Source organism: Clinocottus analis, unplaced genomic scaffold (genome assembly GCF_023055335.1).
Source record: "Clinocottus analis isolate CAN_PGR_092001 unplaced genomic scaffold, fCliAna1.0.p SCAF_6, whole genome shotgun sequence".
NCBI classification, from domain to species: domain Eukaryota; kingdom Metazoa; phylum Chordata; class Actinopteri; order Perciformes; family Cottidae; genus Clinocottus; species Clinocottus analis.
The window spans coordinates 1,092,856-1,108,153 of NW_027176218.1; the positions used below are offsets into that span (position 1 = coordinate 1,092,856).

Below are 15,298 nucleotides of genomic sequence, written 5' to 3' on the forward strand. Positions count from 1 at the left end.
ATGGAGAGCGACTTCATTCTCTTTACGCAGCTAGCATGTATCAATGCTCTGGGTGTGAAGTCCAGCTTTAGTCGTCTGTTTGAAAAGAAACACAGCTGACATTTCCTCTGCCGACAACATCGGCTTTTCACTTCCCCTTCTTCTTCTTCTTCTTTTTTTTTAAACTTTCAAATATAGTTATTTTTCAGGAGATGAAAGCGGCGCGCTTGGACCCCGAACCCGCCGAGACGTCCAGATAAGACGCAGCAGCAGATAAGTCTCAGTGAGCCTTCACACCGGACACAAAGAAGAGAAAAGCTCCATTCCTTCTTTCTTTGAGTCTCTGCGGAATAAAAAGCCGCATTTGAAGAACATAGCCAGTCACAACTTTGAGTCATGATCATCATCATCATCATCCCGCCGCCGCCAATGTGAAAAGTAGCTCGCGAGGCGTCCATCTTGAATGCAACGGTGCCGTGGCTGTTTAGAGTGAAGAGAGAGAGAGAGACGGTTCAATGGGGAGATGAGATGAGAGGGACTGTGTTTGTGATGTAGAACGCCGATCAATTAAGTGGTAAAAGATGCAAATGATTGCTCTTACGGAGCGGCAACTTAACGGCAACATAGATTTCTGGCAATTACGTTGATTGCTTCATTTAATTTACAACTGTTTGCCGCAGACGCCTCATTGTCATCGCGGCCATCCGACTGGAATGGAGGACGCGCAGCGAGGTGAGGAAAACAAGATCGATGGTGAACTGTGTGGACGATACGGTGAGCCCAGTGCATCATGGGAGCATCTGTTTGCTTTACCCACACGTGCTCTGAATCGTTTCTTAATTTGACCTTGACTCTGCAAAGTTCTTTAAAAAGGCAACCTGTGGAAAAGTAGCTGTATGTTGTGCACGTCGGCATGTTTGTGTGTCCTCCTGCACGCGAGTTGGTGATGTAACACCAAGTGGGAAGTACGGTTCTGAAAAGGGAAGTGCCGAAACCTTCCATGCTCTCTGACCACCAGGGGGCGACTCCTCTGGTTGTGTAGAAGTCAATGCTTCATGTGTTAAAGCTGCATTCTCTCTCCTGACCACCAGGGGGCGACTCCTCTGGTTGTATAGAAGTCTATGCTTCATGTGTTAAAGCTGCATTCTCTCTCCTGACCACCAGGGGGCGACTCCTCTGGTTGTATAGAAGTCTATGCTTCATGTGTTAAAGCTGCATTCTCTCTCCTGACCACCAGGGGGCGACTCCTCTGGTTGTATAGAAGTCAATGCTTCATGTGTTAAAGCTGCATTCTCTCTCCTGACCACCAGGGGGCGACTCCTCTGGTTGTATAGAAGTCTATGCTTCATGTGTTAAAGCTGCAGTCTCACTCCTGACCACCAGGGGGCGACTCCTCTGGTTGTATAGAAGTCTATTCTTCATGTGTTAAAGCTGCATTCTCTCTCCTGACCACCAGGGGGCGACTCCTCTGGTTGTATAGAAGTCTATGCTTCATGTGTTAAAGCTGCATTCTCTCTCCTGACCACCAGGGGGCGACTCCTCTGGTTGTATAGAAGTCAATGCTTCATGTGTTAAAGCTGCATTCTCTCTCCTGACCACCAGGGGGCGACTCCTCTGGTTGTATAGAAGTCTATTCTTCATGTGTTAAAGCTGCATTCTCTCTCCTGACCACCAGGGGGCGACTCCTCTGGTTGTATAGAAGCCTATGCTTCATGTGTTAAAGCTGCATTCTCTCTCCTGACCACCAGGGGGCGACTCCTCTGGTTGTATAGAAGTCTGTGCTTCATGTGATCAGTTGAAACAGAGTCAGACTGACCCACAGACGCAGTTTGAACCGCAGCGAGGGTTTAAAGTGGTCATGTGACTTCGGCCCAGACTCCACAGGTCTGAGGCCGAAGCCACAGTGAAGCTAATGATGTCACTCTCCTCCTCTAATGGACTGAGAGACCTCAAAGCCCAATGGAGAGAGAGAGAGAGAGAGAGAGAGAGAGAGAGAGAGAGAGAGAGAGAGAGAGAGGAAGGGTCGTCACTCTCATGGTCCAAGACTCCAGAGAGTCAGTTCTCTCTCCTTCACAACATATGTAATATATATATATATATATATATATATATATATATATATATATATATATATATATATATATATATATGTAATATATATATACATATATAGAAATATATATATACACATATATATAAAAATATATATATACATATATAGAAATATATATATATATATATATATACATACATACACACACATATATATATATATTTATATATATATATATATATATATATACACACATATAACCTTTCACTGTTCCCAGGTAACTTGCTGCTCTACAGGAAAGGTTTCGCTTCACAGATGCGTATGAAGGTCACCGATCCTCTCGATCATCATCATCATCATCATCTTAATTATTATCCCATTATCGTTATCTTCAGCATCATTATCGCTGCCACCTCACCCTCGTCCCCGTCGCCATCAATCTGATCTGTGCAGTTGAAGCTTGAAGGAACTGTACTTCACATCCTGAGCGCCTCACAAGTCCAGTCATGAATATTTCATGTTGCACGTTTTCGCGGCTAATTTGCAGCGAAATGTCAAAAAAAAAAGAAGAGTTGGTGCCGCTTCCGAAGGCTCCGTGTTTTTTATTTTAATGCCGGCGTAGGCGCAACTCGGCTTCACCATGTTTGGGCTCGGCCTCGGTAGCTCGTGCGCAATGCATCCTGGGAGATGTTGGCCCGCCATCAATAGATTACACACACACCGTCAACACAACCAGACAAAAGGTGCAGAGGCAGTGAATGCATGAACGTGATCAGGATGCATGTGGTGACGCGGGCTGAAGGCTGCGTTCAATGAGCGTAGTTAATTACTTATCGTGTCGGGATTCAGCTTACGAGCCGCGACACAAAGATTTTTATAGTTATTCAGTTTTCAAACTTAGAGGCGGACGATTATGCTCCATACGACTATTTTTATATGCATATTTTTGAAATATATATATATATATATATATAAGACTTTATATATTTCATCAAGTATAACAATTTCAGAATGTACAGTATAAATATACATTTTTACATATACATATATTAAAATATATACACATTATAATATATATATATATAAATATATATATACGAAATATTTATATATATTTAAAAACTATATATGTATATTTATATAATTAAATCTATATATATTTTTTATATATATTTGACCAAATATATATTTATATAAATATGTATTTATATAATATATATATATATATGTATTTCAGAATGTACTGCATATATATGTATGTATTTTAATAAGATATATATCTATAAATTAAAATATATACATAGTTTAATTCTAATAAAAATATATCTATAAAAATGTATACATTAAAAAACGATATATATATATATATATATATATATATATATATATATATATATATATATATATAAAACATATTCTGGGCCGTCACACAGGAACATGTTGACTTTGTGACCTTTTGTCTTTCATCTTGAGGATCCTGAAGATTTAAAGTCAATTTACAATTATGATATTTTTAACAATCCATTAAAAACCCATAACGGTGGATTAGTGCTGGATCGACATAAACGGTTTCGGGAGCTAAAACTGTCCTTTTTAGAGCAAAAAAAAAGAAGAGAAAATGGTTTTGATTTTACGACAACGACAAGTTAATTGCCGTCTGCCTCAGGTATCTGGCTGGAAGATAATCGCGCTCAGACGGTAATGACACCTCTCCGTCCCCGCCGGGCGGCCCATGCACTCGCTTTTCAAAATTGCTCGTTTGAGACTTATTGTGACTGACGGGACGGAGATTGATCCACCCGACTCCCCCGGCAGTGAACTTTAACACCGCCGCCGATAGTCCACCTCGCTGCCATGCAGATGCGCCGCCGCCGCCGCCGCGGTGGGACGAGCGTCAACACTTTTCAGCAGGTATTGATCTGCCGCTGACACTGGATTTAATGCGCTTTGCACTTGTCAACAAGCACGAGGGACGCCGGCGTCCTCTCGGCTCCTCTGGCGGTGATTCAATGAACGTTTGTTTGGTTTGAAAGTGGGAGGAGAAAGTCCTGCGGAGGACTTTTCAAGGGAATCAACAATTCAATCACTTACATTGCAGCGACATTTTGTTTCAATGTATTCAATTCTCTCTCTCTCTCTCTCTCTCTCTCGCTCTCTCTCTCTCTCTCTCTCTATACAGATACTGAAGCATCACTTTCTTTTCTTTTTTCAGTTCATGTTCTTGTCCAAAACCCAGGAGACAAAGTTACTTTTCGAATCTTCTGTATGTTTGCACAAATAGAAGATTTCACTTTTTTGTTGACACTTTTGACTTTGAGTGTAACCCAACTGGGAGAAGTTTTATGGCTCATTAGTTCAACATGTCTTACCTCTGCTCAAGATTCAAGATATGTGTATTGTCATATGTACAGATGACAGTTACTTCATACAATGTCAAGGTTATTTTGCTAGGTCCTCTCCTTACACTTACTTAAGTTAATCAATTGCCTCACAGGGACCCTTGGACCAAAGAAGGAGTGGCTTGTCCCTCACAGGGACCCTTACTACTGAACATAGACAAAAGAAGGAGTGTTTGTCCCTCACAGGGACCCTTACTACTGAACATGGACAAAAGAAGGAGTGTTTGTCCCTCACAGGGACCCTTACTACTAAACATGGACAAAAGAAGGAGTGTTTGTCCCTCACAGGGACCCTTACTACTAAACATGGACAAAAGAAGGAGTGTTTGTCCCTCACAGGGACCCTTACTACTGAACACACTGTTTATGTTGTCCCCTGATAAAAGACAAATGTTTCTTCTGGTTACCGATTCATAAAAAACAGATTTATAAACTATATATGTATGTTAACTTGCTGTTGCTCCAGAGCGCTGTTATATTGTTCTGATAACATTTCTTTAAAGTAAAAGCGTGCAATACACTAGTTTTTACTTTATTATTGAATTTGACGCATATTGTGATTAATCGTGAAAAAATCATGCGATTAACCAGTTACATTTTTTCAACTTTGCCCAGCTCTAATATTTACCTGTAATGTTACAACACCTACCTTTACAAAGAGACAGAAATCTCCAGTTTTGTAGCCCGGACACACAGCAACCTGCTTCGTTCCCTTGCTGTCGCGATCCCGAAGGCTTCATGTATCATTCAGAGAGACAGAAAGCGGTTCCAAGGTGGCGTCTATTGTTTCATCACCTGGGGTTCATCTCTTTTGTCTCCTCACTGCGATCACTCTAGACGAACCTGAAAAAGGCAACACAACCCTGTAACTACGCCTCTGATTTTCACACACCTTTCCTTTTAAGTTTTTAATTATTCATGTAGGATTATTAAAATTACAGTGACTCATGAAAAGCATTTAGCGATGATCCGCCGTGTCTGGTCAGTGCTAAAAAGCTTTTAATAAGGTCAGCGTTCGCGCTGTCGCTAATGCCATTCATTGAACTGCTGCATTGCTCTTGCCGAGGAATAAACGAGTGACATTTTCATATGTCAAAGTCGGTTTTGTTACGCCGCGTCCGTCTCCAGCCTGTTCATTTAAAAAGTATCCCTGGAGGTCTACCTACTTCATCAGCAGAAAATCCAATGATAAATCATTTCACGGTACACTGTTTGACTGACAGGTGATTTTTTTTTAAAAACATTCATATGAATCAAATTGGGAAAAAGGGAAAAGGGATTGCTTGTAATAGTTGTTTTTAGCTCATAGTTTTGCATCTCTGGCATATTTACTGTGTGGTTTTATCTCAGTGACGTCATCAACCAGCAGACTGCTCAACCCACTGTACTTTGACCAGAAAAACAAATGGCCGACAGCGTTATTGACTAGCTGGTGTTGACAGGTGAAAAATATATTATTTAGGGAGATTCATAAGCAGAAATGGACTGTAATATTCATGACTATGTGCTCGTTAGTGTATAACCACCTGAAACAAAGAATCGTGTTTTCGTTTGCCTGAAATAATATTCATATCTACACAGGTAGCGGCTCCTCTTCACGGAGGCCGCCATGTTGCTCTGCCGTGTTTCTACCGGAGCTCACGAGGGACAAACCAAACGCTGGCTCTGGAAAGAGAGACTTTCACATCTGTATGTTCCCTAAAGGCCACCGTAGTTCTGCGACACGTGAGCTGTAATGTGAGCCTTAAAGCAGCTAAAGGAATATACCTTTTCTCAGAAGCTGGAGAGAGAAAAAAGAGTGAATATTAGACAAAAACATGGCTCCAAATCAATGCTAATGTTGCTCTGTGTCGGGTGGAGCTACTGTAATTGCTTTCTAACATGTTAGCATAATATGTTAAGGCTGTTCCCCCCCAGCTGATTGGAATATATGCAGCTCCGGGATAAACACGCTCATTCATTACCACGGTAAAGAAATATGGAGACAGGATTTATTCATAGCCTCTATAAGTTAACAGCGGGAGCTTGTGTTGTTGGATCAGCTCTGGTGTGTGTAGCTGCGGCGGGTCGACAAATGCACCATTTTGTTCGTCGAGGGGGTATTTACTGGCGGATTTTATATCGCAGAACAAAAACCTTAAAATCTCTTAAGCTTGTGTTAACCGCGGACTTCATTTCAGGCATCTGACCAAATCCCTGTGAAAAAAAAACCCACCCGTTGATTTCTAGACGAGAGAACCGGAGGAAATCCTGGGTTTTAGGACTCATTCCTGCAGCAGGTATGTCGTCAGGTGGTCCTTTAGTCAGAAGTGAGCCTGAAGTCAGAAAAAGCAGAGAACCAAGATAACCAACATCTACTCCCTTTTCTCTCTTCCTCCTGCTTTGTCTTCGTCTTACTCACTCTGCCTGTACACAGTCGTTCAAAGAGTTTGCTTTGTTCCAGCGCATTATATATTCATGTGCAAATGCCTCTCTCTCTCACTGTGAGCAAGTTAATGCGAATCTACATTATTTATCCCCGAGCTTAATGAACAGTCCTCGCCTTCCCAAATCACTGGTATGTTACACATCCCAAAGTGTCAGCACAAGCAGGGTTGTCAACGTAATTACATCATGTGATTTTCATGGCCTCGCTTCAAGCCTCCATTCAACTCTTTGTTTTCTGCTCCTCTTCTCCTCCTGCCTTTGCATCAACCGGCAACTTTATTAAATATAGCCTGCTCTACCCCGTTGGCAGCAACCGACGCTGTGTGCGAAGTTGCCCGCTTGCACGTGGCCCAGGGATTTATAGTTATTTTTAGCACCTCTGGAACCAACAGTTGCTGCTGCGGGCGGATGGTAAAATGAACCACGCATGCTGGGTGGTGATTGTTGACCGCGGCGCTAATTAGAGGTAAAACTGAATCTCAGCAGATTAAAGCCGGCAGCAGCCTCGATGTGCCGTTAGCTAGACGTGATCAGCTGCGGCCTCGATGAACCGTTAGCTCGGATGTCATCAGCAGCGGCCTCAATGTGCCGTTAGCTAGGACGTGATCAGCAGCGGCCTTAATGTACCGTTAGCTAGGATGTGATCAGCAGCGGCCTTAATGTGCCGTTAGCTAGGATGTGATTAGCAGTGGCCTCAATGTACCGTTAGCTAGACGTAATCAGCAGCGGCCTTGATGAACCGTTAGCTCGGATGTCATCAGCAGCAGTCTCAATGTGCTGTTAGCTAGACGTGATCAGCAGCGGCCTCAATGTACCGTTAGCTAGACGTAATCAGCAGCGGCCTCGATGTACCGTTAGCTAGGACGTGATCGGCTGCGGCCTCAATGTACCGTTAGCTAGACGTGATCAGCAGCGGCCTCGATGTACCGTTAGCTAGACGTGATCAGTAGCAGTCTCAATGTGCCGTTAGCTAGACGTGATCAGCAGCGGTCTCAATGTACCGTTAGCTAGACGTGATCAGCAGCGGTCTCAATGTGCCGTTAGCTAGACGTGATCAGCAGCGGCCTCAATATACCGTTAGCTAGACGTGATCAGCAGCGGCATCGATGTACCGTTAGATAGGACGTCAACAGCAGCAGCCTCGATGTGCCGTTAGCTAAAGCGTGATCAGTAGCAGTCTCAATGTGCCGTTAGCTAGACGTGATCAGCAGCGGCCTCAATGTACCGTTAGCTAGACGTAATCAGCAGCGGCCTTGATGTACCGTTAGCTAGGACGTGATCGGCTGCGGCCTCAATGTACCGTTAGCTAGGACGTCATCAGCAGCGGCCTCAATGTACCGTTAGCTAGACGTGATCAGCAGCGGTCTCAATGTGCCGTTAGCTAGGCGTGATCGGCTGCGGCCTCGACGCGCCGCCATCCCGGCGTGATGATAAATGTTTACGGCACTACATTAAGAGGAAATTACCTCCTTTTTTTTTTTTTTTTTAGCCGGAGGCCGGATCGTTCATTCACAGGCGTAGCATGCACATCGTCGGCCCCCGTCGTAAATTAGTCGGCACCTTTCAAGAAGAAACGTGGGGAGGATTAGGGAGATCAATCTTTAAGACGGGCAGTTAAAATCATTATTTGGCTTCCTGCAGGACACAGGTTGCGGCCAAGGAGTGACAAATCGTCCCACGCTGTTATAAACATCCCTATTCATGGACGCCCCGGGGGTACGCTGGCTTTGTGTCCCTCCTGTGTGGAAGATGACCGGGCTGACAGACGGGGAAGAGAGGATGCGGAGTTAGTGGGGTTATTAAGGCTGCGGAGGGCCGCCATAACAAGCCCACAGTAGCTTTCATAACCAAAGATTCCCAGCGTGCTTCAAAAAAGAAAAACAACAGCCAGATCCCCACAGAATCTATTATTTCGACTCCCTTTTCTCCATCAAGGTTGGGAACCGAGCTGAAAGAAGAAGAAGAAAAAGAAGAAGAGGAAGCCGAATCCCTCCCGCAGGCGTGGTATCCATGCAAAGTGCCGGCTTTGTGCATCAAATCCGTCCAAAAATAATCACAAATTGGCTTATTTTTTTATGGCCGTAAAACAAAATGCCCTTCTCATGCTGCGACTTACATCTAATATACGGAGGAATTTGCATGCAAGGGAAGGAAAAAAAAACACACTGACATGCTTCAGACCCACAGCAATCACCACTCGACCGCATCATCTGCTGCTAATCCAGTTAATCTTCCCATTGGCGACTGTTCCAGGACGGCTGTTTCCCTGTTATTTTAGGAGAACGATTAAGCATTGTGGAATTAACAATGGCTTAACCTTTTCACAAGATTCCTTTACATCCTGCCTGCAGAAAGCTCGGAGAAGAAGAAGAAGAAAAAAAATCAATGGGGAGTTCTGCTGCTCGCGCTTCCTGCGGTAAAAACACAATGTGAACCAAGATGTTCGCACCAATTTGCTAGATATCATTCATTGCACAAATGATAGTGTGAGAAAAAGGGACTTGCTTTTCCTCTATTGTGAAAGCTTTGGATTCCTGTTCGGCCTTGCGGCGAGATGGTGGGAACTCACCTGGCTGTCTTTTCCAGCAGAAAATAATACCCTCTGTCACCTGCCGTGTGAGATTTTAATGAGGAAGAAGGTTGCTGGAAAAAAATGGAAAAAAAAAATCCCTTTTTAATTACCGGTAGGGCCCATTTCCTCTTGTGAAGTCCAGTAATGGCCGAGTCCAGCAAATCAATTTATTGCTGTACTACAAGAGGGAGAAGCCTGGTTTAAAAATGACTAGAAACCTTGCATATTTTGCACAAAGCCCAACGTCGTTAATTCAAACTATTGAATGGGAGCCGGTCCGAACTGGAAAATCCTGTGTGTATAAAAAAAAACAATACGATGACTCGCACTGTATCGGAGATCCTCTACAGATTTTGACATCATTAACCATTTAAATGTAATACTGTGTTCACACCAAACGCGATGAGATTTAACCCTAACCCCCTGCAAAGGGGGCGTGGCTTATCTCTGTTACTTCTCTCAATGAAGAGAGCGTTTCTTTCCCGCTATGGACTATGGAAGAAATAACCGCTAGTTCTGCTTTGTACTTGATGTGGAACACACAAAAAATGCCTTTTCTGCAGGAAATGTGTAGCCAGCTGAACACATACAGACTAAATGATTAGTTCTTCCACAAAAACAGCTGTGGGTATAGTAAGCAACAAGGTTGTCCCGCCCTTCTTGCCAATGCTGTATTTGATTAGCTGTAAATGTTAGCTGTGTTAGCATCGACTTTAAGTATTTTTTGTACCTATTTTGGATGTATTTTTGTTCACTGTTGTTGTGAAGAGAAAAATTTAATTATGTGAGACGCGATTAAGCACCTTTTTTCTGTATATTTGAGTTGAAATGTATTTTTTTTTTGTCATGAATACCTTCATACTTTCACACAGAATGTGAATGTTACGCGGTAAGAGAACGTCAGTTCGCGTGTTGCGATTAAAGCCGGCAATTGATCCCGCTGTGCAACAACATGGAGGTGTCCAACCTGTACAACATGGAGGTGTCCAACATGTACAACATGGAGGTGTCCAACATGTACAACATGGAGGCATGCAACATGGAGACGTCCAACATGTACAACATGGAGGCGTCCAACATGTACAACATGGAGGCATGCAACATAGAGACGTCCAACATGTACAACATGGAGGCGTCCAACATGTACAACATGGAGGCATCCAACATGGAGACGTCCAACATGTACAACATGGAGGTGTCCAACATGGAGGTGTCCAATATGTACAGCATGAAGGCATCCAACATGGAGGCGTCCAACATGTACAACATGGAGGCGTCCAACCTGTACAACATGGAGGTGTCCAACATGTACAACATGGAGGCGTCCAACATGTACAACATGGAGGCATCCAACATGGATGCGTCCAATATGTACAACATGGAGGTGTCCAACATGGATGCGTCCAATATGTACAACATGGAGGTGTCCAACATGGAGGCGTCCAATATGTACAACATGGAGGCATCCAACATGGAGACGTCCAACATGTACAACATGGAGGCGTCCAACATGTACAACATGGAGGCGTCCAACATGTACAACATGGAGGTGTCCAACATGGAGGCGTCCAGCACCTTGGGCTATGCAACCATTGACCTCGGAGAGACTTCCAGACTTCGCTCTGGGTCGATAGGATCCTGGTAGTTGAACTCGGGCCTACGCAGATCCATATTACATATATTATAAAAGATGATTTATTGAAAAAGACACGTAATTCTCATTTTTGTGAGTTTTATTTAGTTAGCTTTGAGCTTGGCATTCGTGCTGTTGTAAAAGTTATATCATAGGTAACGCTTCCGTATTTAAGGAATATGTACCTTTAACCCAATTTTAAGCTAAAAACTAATTGGAAAATGTTTTTAACAGTTACACATGTGAAGATACACTCATTTAAGTCTCTGTTTCAGCAACATATGTACAAAGAAATGTCGTATTGATCCTCCATGAGCATGTATCCAACCAGCCTGGTTCCAGCTCAGGTTCAGGAACACTATTGCGACGACTCCTGAGGGATTCAGCCACTTCCACTTTCTTTCTGGGAGCGAACAAGATGCTGATCGGACGAATAAAACCTGCAGGATGGTGTTCTGTTTGGAACCAGGCGATGGATCCCATCCCCGACACGCCCGCCGTCTAATAATGTATCGATGGATTGTTGGAGCGCGGAGCTGAACGTCTTCAAATGTTCATCTCTGAGCACGTTCAGAGGCCAACGGAGACCCGGCGGAAAAGCTGAGATCAATATCACGCCGGTGTCTCCAAAGCAGGAGAAAAGCTGATGATGCTGGAGAGGCTGCTGCCTGCATAGCAAGCAATCTGTGTGTGTGTGTGTGTCTATATATATACATATATATATATAGACACACACACACATATATACATATATATTTTTTTATACATATAAAATATATATATATATATATATATGTATATATATTGTATTATTCATTTATATGCATATATATATTAACATAAATATGTATACATACATATATATATATATATATGTATGTAATAATATATGTAAATGTATTTATATATGTGTATATACATATATTAATACATACATGCTTACATACATTTACATATATTGATACATATTTATACATACACATATTAATATATATACATATATATACATATCATATATTAATATAAATTGTGTATATAGAAAAACTATAAATAGAAATATATATTATTCATAATATATATATACATAGATATATGTACATATATAAATATAACAATATTTTAAAACATCTGTACGTTTTACATGTGGTGGCCTGGACTCCTGGAATAACATACAATGTACTTACTTACAGAGCACATGTATGTTTCTAAATATTCATGTGAACATAAATGTGTTTTGAGTCCATCAAGGTGTTTCTGAGAAGTAAAGGTTGAATGAATGAACTCCAATAAGAAATATAATGCTCATTCTCTGTCAGCGAAATAAAACGCAGCATCAAAAGGTCAAAAAAACAGCAGCAGCACGCAGACAAATATCTCGTATATTTCTAACCAGGACCACGAATGAATAATGCAACCACAAGGACACTTAGGAGGAGAAGCTGAGTGAAAAGTGAGCCTTAATGTTCCCTCAGAAATCCTTTGTTGTTGTACTTTAAGTGACCTCTCGCCCTTAAATCATCCCCTTTGATTCAAAACCTCAGCGTGGAGGCGGCGAGCCCTCAGAGGTTGCCGTCGGACCCGGAAACGCACTCCTTTTTAATAAGCAGGGCGAACAAATACGATTCGGATTCTTAAAATAATCCAAACATCCTTGTTTACTTGCAGCAGTGGAAACGGAGGCGCAGTTGGCGGTGTGACAGCCGCCCAGGGGAACCGCCTTGTGTTTTATGCATTCACACAAACCTGTTGCCGGCCCTTTACTGCCGCCTCTTCCATTATGAATGTGGAGCGGAGCCCAGGGAATAACAGCAACCACAACAACGGGAGCAGCCGCAGCCGCCCGTCACCAACAACACGCCGCCATTTATTATACATGTGCCAAGAGGAGATTACTCACTCTGCAGATCTTTTAACATTCATGACCCCCAAGTTTCATGTTTTCATGGAAATAAACATGTAAATATCAGGATGTCGTACTTCTTCGAGACGCATCTGAAGGACATCTTGGTCCACCGGCTTTTTTGGGAACTTTTCTGTGATTGGTTGATTGGGGGAAAAAGAAAAATGCACTTTCTCTGTGCATTAAGTACAAAGGGCCACAGGGCCCTCGACCTGGTGGCCCGACTTATGAGTAATAAGACTAAAAGTATATAGACCAATACAGGGTTCATACTCATGGTGACAAATGGGTTTCCATGACTTTAAACCAAATTTCTATGATTTTTAACTCAAATTTCATGACGTTTAACCAAATTTTCATGACTTTAAACCCAATTTCCATAACTTTAAACCAAATATCCATGATTTTTAACCTAATTTCCATGAGTTTTAAACAAATTTCCATGATTTTAAACCAAATTTTCATGAGTTTTAAACAAATTTCCATGATTTCAAACCAAATTTCCATCACTTTTAACCAAATTTCCATGACTTATAACCAAATGTTCATGAGCAAACATTGTGTGAAGTGTGTGTGTGAACAGTAAAAAGTGATAAAATGTAGTATTTAAACTAACAATGAGGATTCAAAGCATACAGTAAACCTTAAATGACTCAAATGAATGAGAGACAATAGTTTGATTAAAATAATAAACATTTATATTGATGCCTGTATGTATGCTGCTTATAGTTTGAGCCTCTTTCTTTTCTGTATTTTTTATTTGTATGATTATGTTTATCATCTCACAGATACATTTCTGCATCTCACGACTGCATTTTATTTCTTAAACTGCACTGCGACTTTTATTCTAATTTGCTTTTTGACTGTTAAAGTTTTAAAATGAATGTTCTTAATTGTTTTTAAATCTTGTTTTCTTCTGCGTTGTTTTAATACTTTTACTGGTTTTATGTGAAGCACTTTGCGTCGCCTCGTTGTTGAATTGTGCTATTTAAATAAACTTGCCTTGCCTTACATGCATTGTGCACATCTTTTCTTTATAAGCACATCTAAAAACTGAAATAGTGGATTATGAAGCGCTTTTCTCCTCATGAAAGAACACAGCGATTTTCAACCAGGTGGCGTCATCATACTTTTTATAATGCTATTTTCAAAAGCACTCCTTATTAGGGCTTCAATAAACAACATATATTTCCTTTCATTTCATTTTGCTCACAAATATACGGAGCAAACTCACAACATCAATCCTAGAAATCCCCTGCAGAGTCACCGGCTTAAAGTTTGAGATTTGACTTGGGGAAAAAATAACTCTTCCCCCTTCGAAATATATATATTTATACAGCGTGTATGAAACTAAACCTGCAGCAGCGGTAGCGACATCCCACAGAGAGGCGAGGATTTGGATTGTTCACCGCTCAGAGAGTGAGGACATTGTTCCAGGTGAGGATCCACGAAAAAAACAACTTGACAAGCGGCGTTGGGGCCGCTCGGCTGCCGGAGCCGGAGCGGCTATTTCTGGAGCGGCTCCCATGAATCATCGCCGGCTGTTTGGAGGTCTGACGTGTCAGGATGTGTCACTCCGCTAATTGTCACTCTGACTTATCCTGAGCCCTCTCCGGGGCCCCGAGCCCTCTCCTGACCCGAGATCAGGCCGCGACCGAACGAAGCAAAGAGAGAGAGAGAGAGAGAGAGAGAGAGAGAGAGAGAGAGAGAGAGAGAGAGAGAGAGGGAGAGAGAGAGAGAGAGAGAGAGAGAGGGTTTTTACACACCTCGGGGAGGGAGGATGAGGTTTGTCTCTCCGGAGGGTTTCGTGCAACGCCTTTGATGATTTTTCTCAACACAGAAACCAGTTTTCTTTGTACGTGCAGGTCAGGTTTTAGATCGGGAAAACACTGGAAGGGAATCACCCTGTTTTAGTAATCTCACTAAGTGTGAGCGTCGTTACACAAACGGCCATTTTGTTTTGTCTATAGCTGAAGCCTCCATCAGGTTCTTGCTCTTATCAACGTTTCTCATCAATCGACACGACTTCTCGTGAAGAGCGTCATGGTCGGACTCTGCAGCTTCATAGTGAGTTTCAGCTCATCGCTAAAGGTTGTTATGACCCACAGACTCGCGGTTTCACTCTCAGGTACAAATCTCAGATGAAATCCCCTGCACACTACCTGAAGCAAACACACTACTTAAAGCAAACACACTACCAAAAGCAAACGCACTACCTGAAGCAAACACACTACCTGAAGCAGACACACTACCAAAAGCAAACACACTACCTGAAGCAAACGCACTACCTGAAGCAAACGCACTACCTGAAGCAAACGCACTACTTAAAGCAAAC

At 42.3% G+C, this 15,298-nt stretch overlaps 1 long non-coding RNA gene across 1 annotated transcript; it reads right to left on the reverse strand.

Moving 5' to 3' along the window:
• Positions 1 to 274: 274 nt before the first annotated feature.
• Positions 275 to 6,748, reverse strand: LOC137803720 (uncharacterized). The gene is made up of 3 exons (XR_011080095.1): positions 6,647 to 6,748; positions 5,081 to 5,274; positions 275 to 459 (listed from the first exon to the last, which is right to left on the reverse strand). It is a non-coding gene; the product is annotated as an uncharacterized lncRNA (long non-coding RNA).
• Positions 6,749 to 15,298: the final 8,550 nt, after the last annotated feature.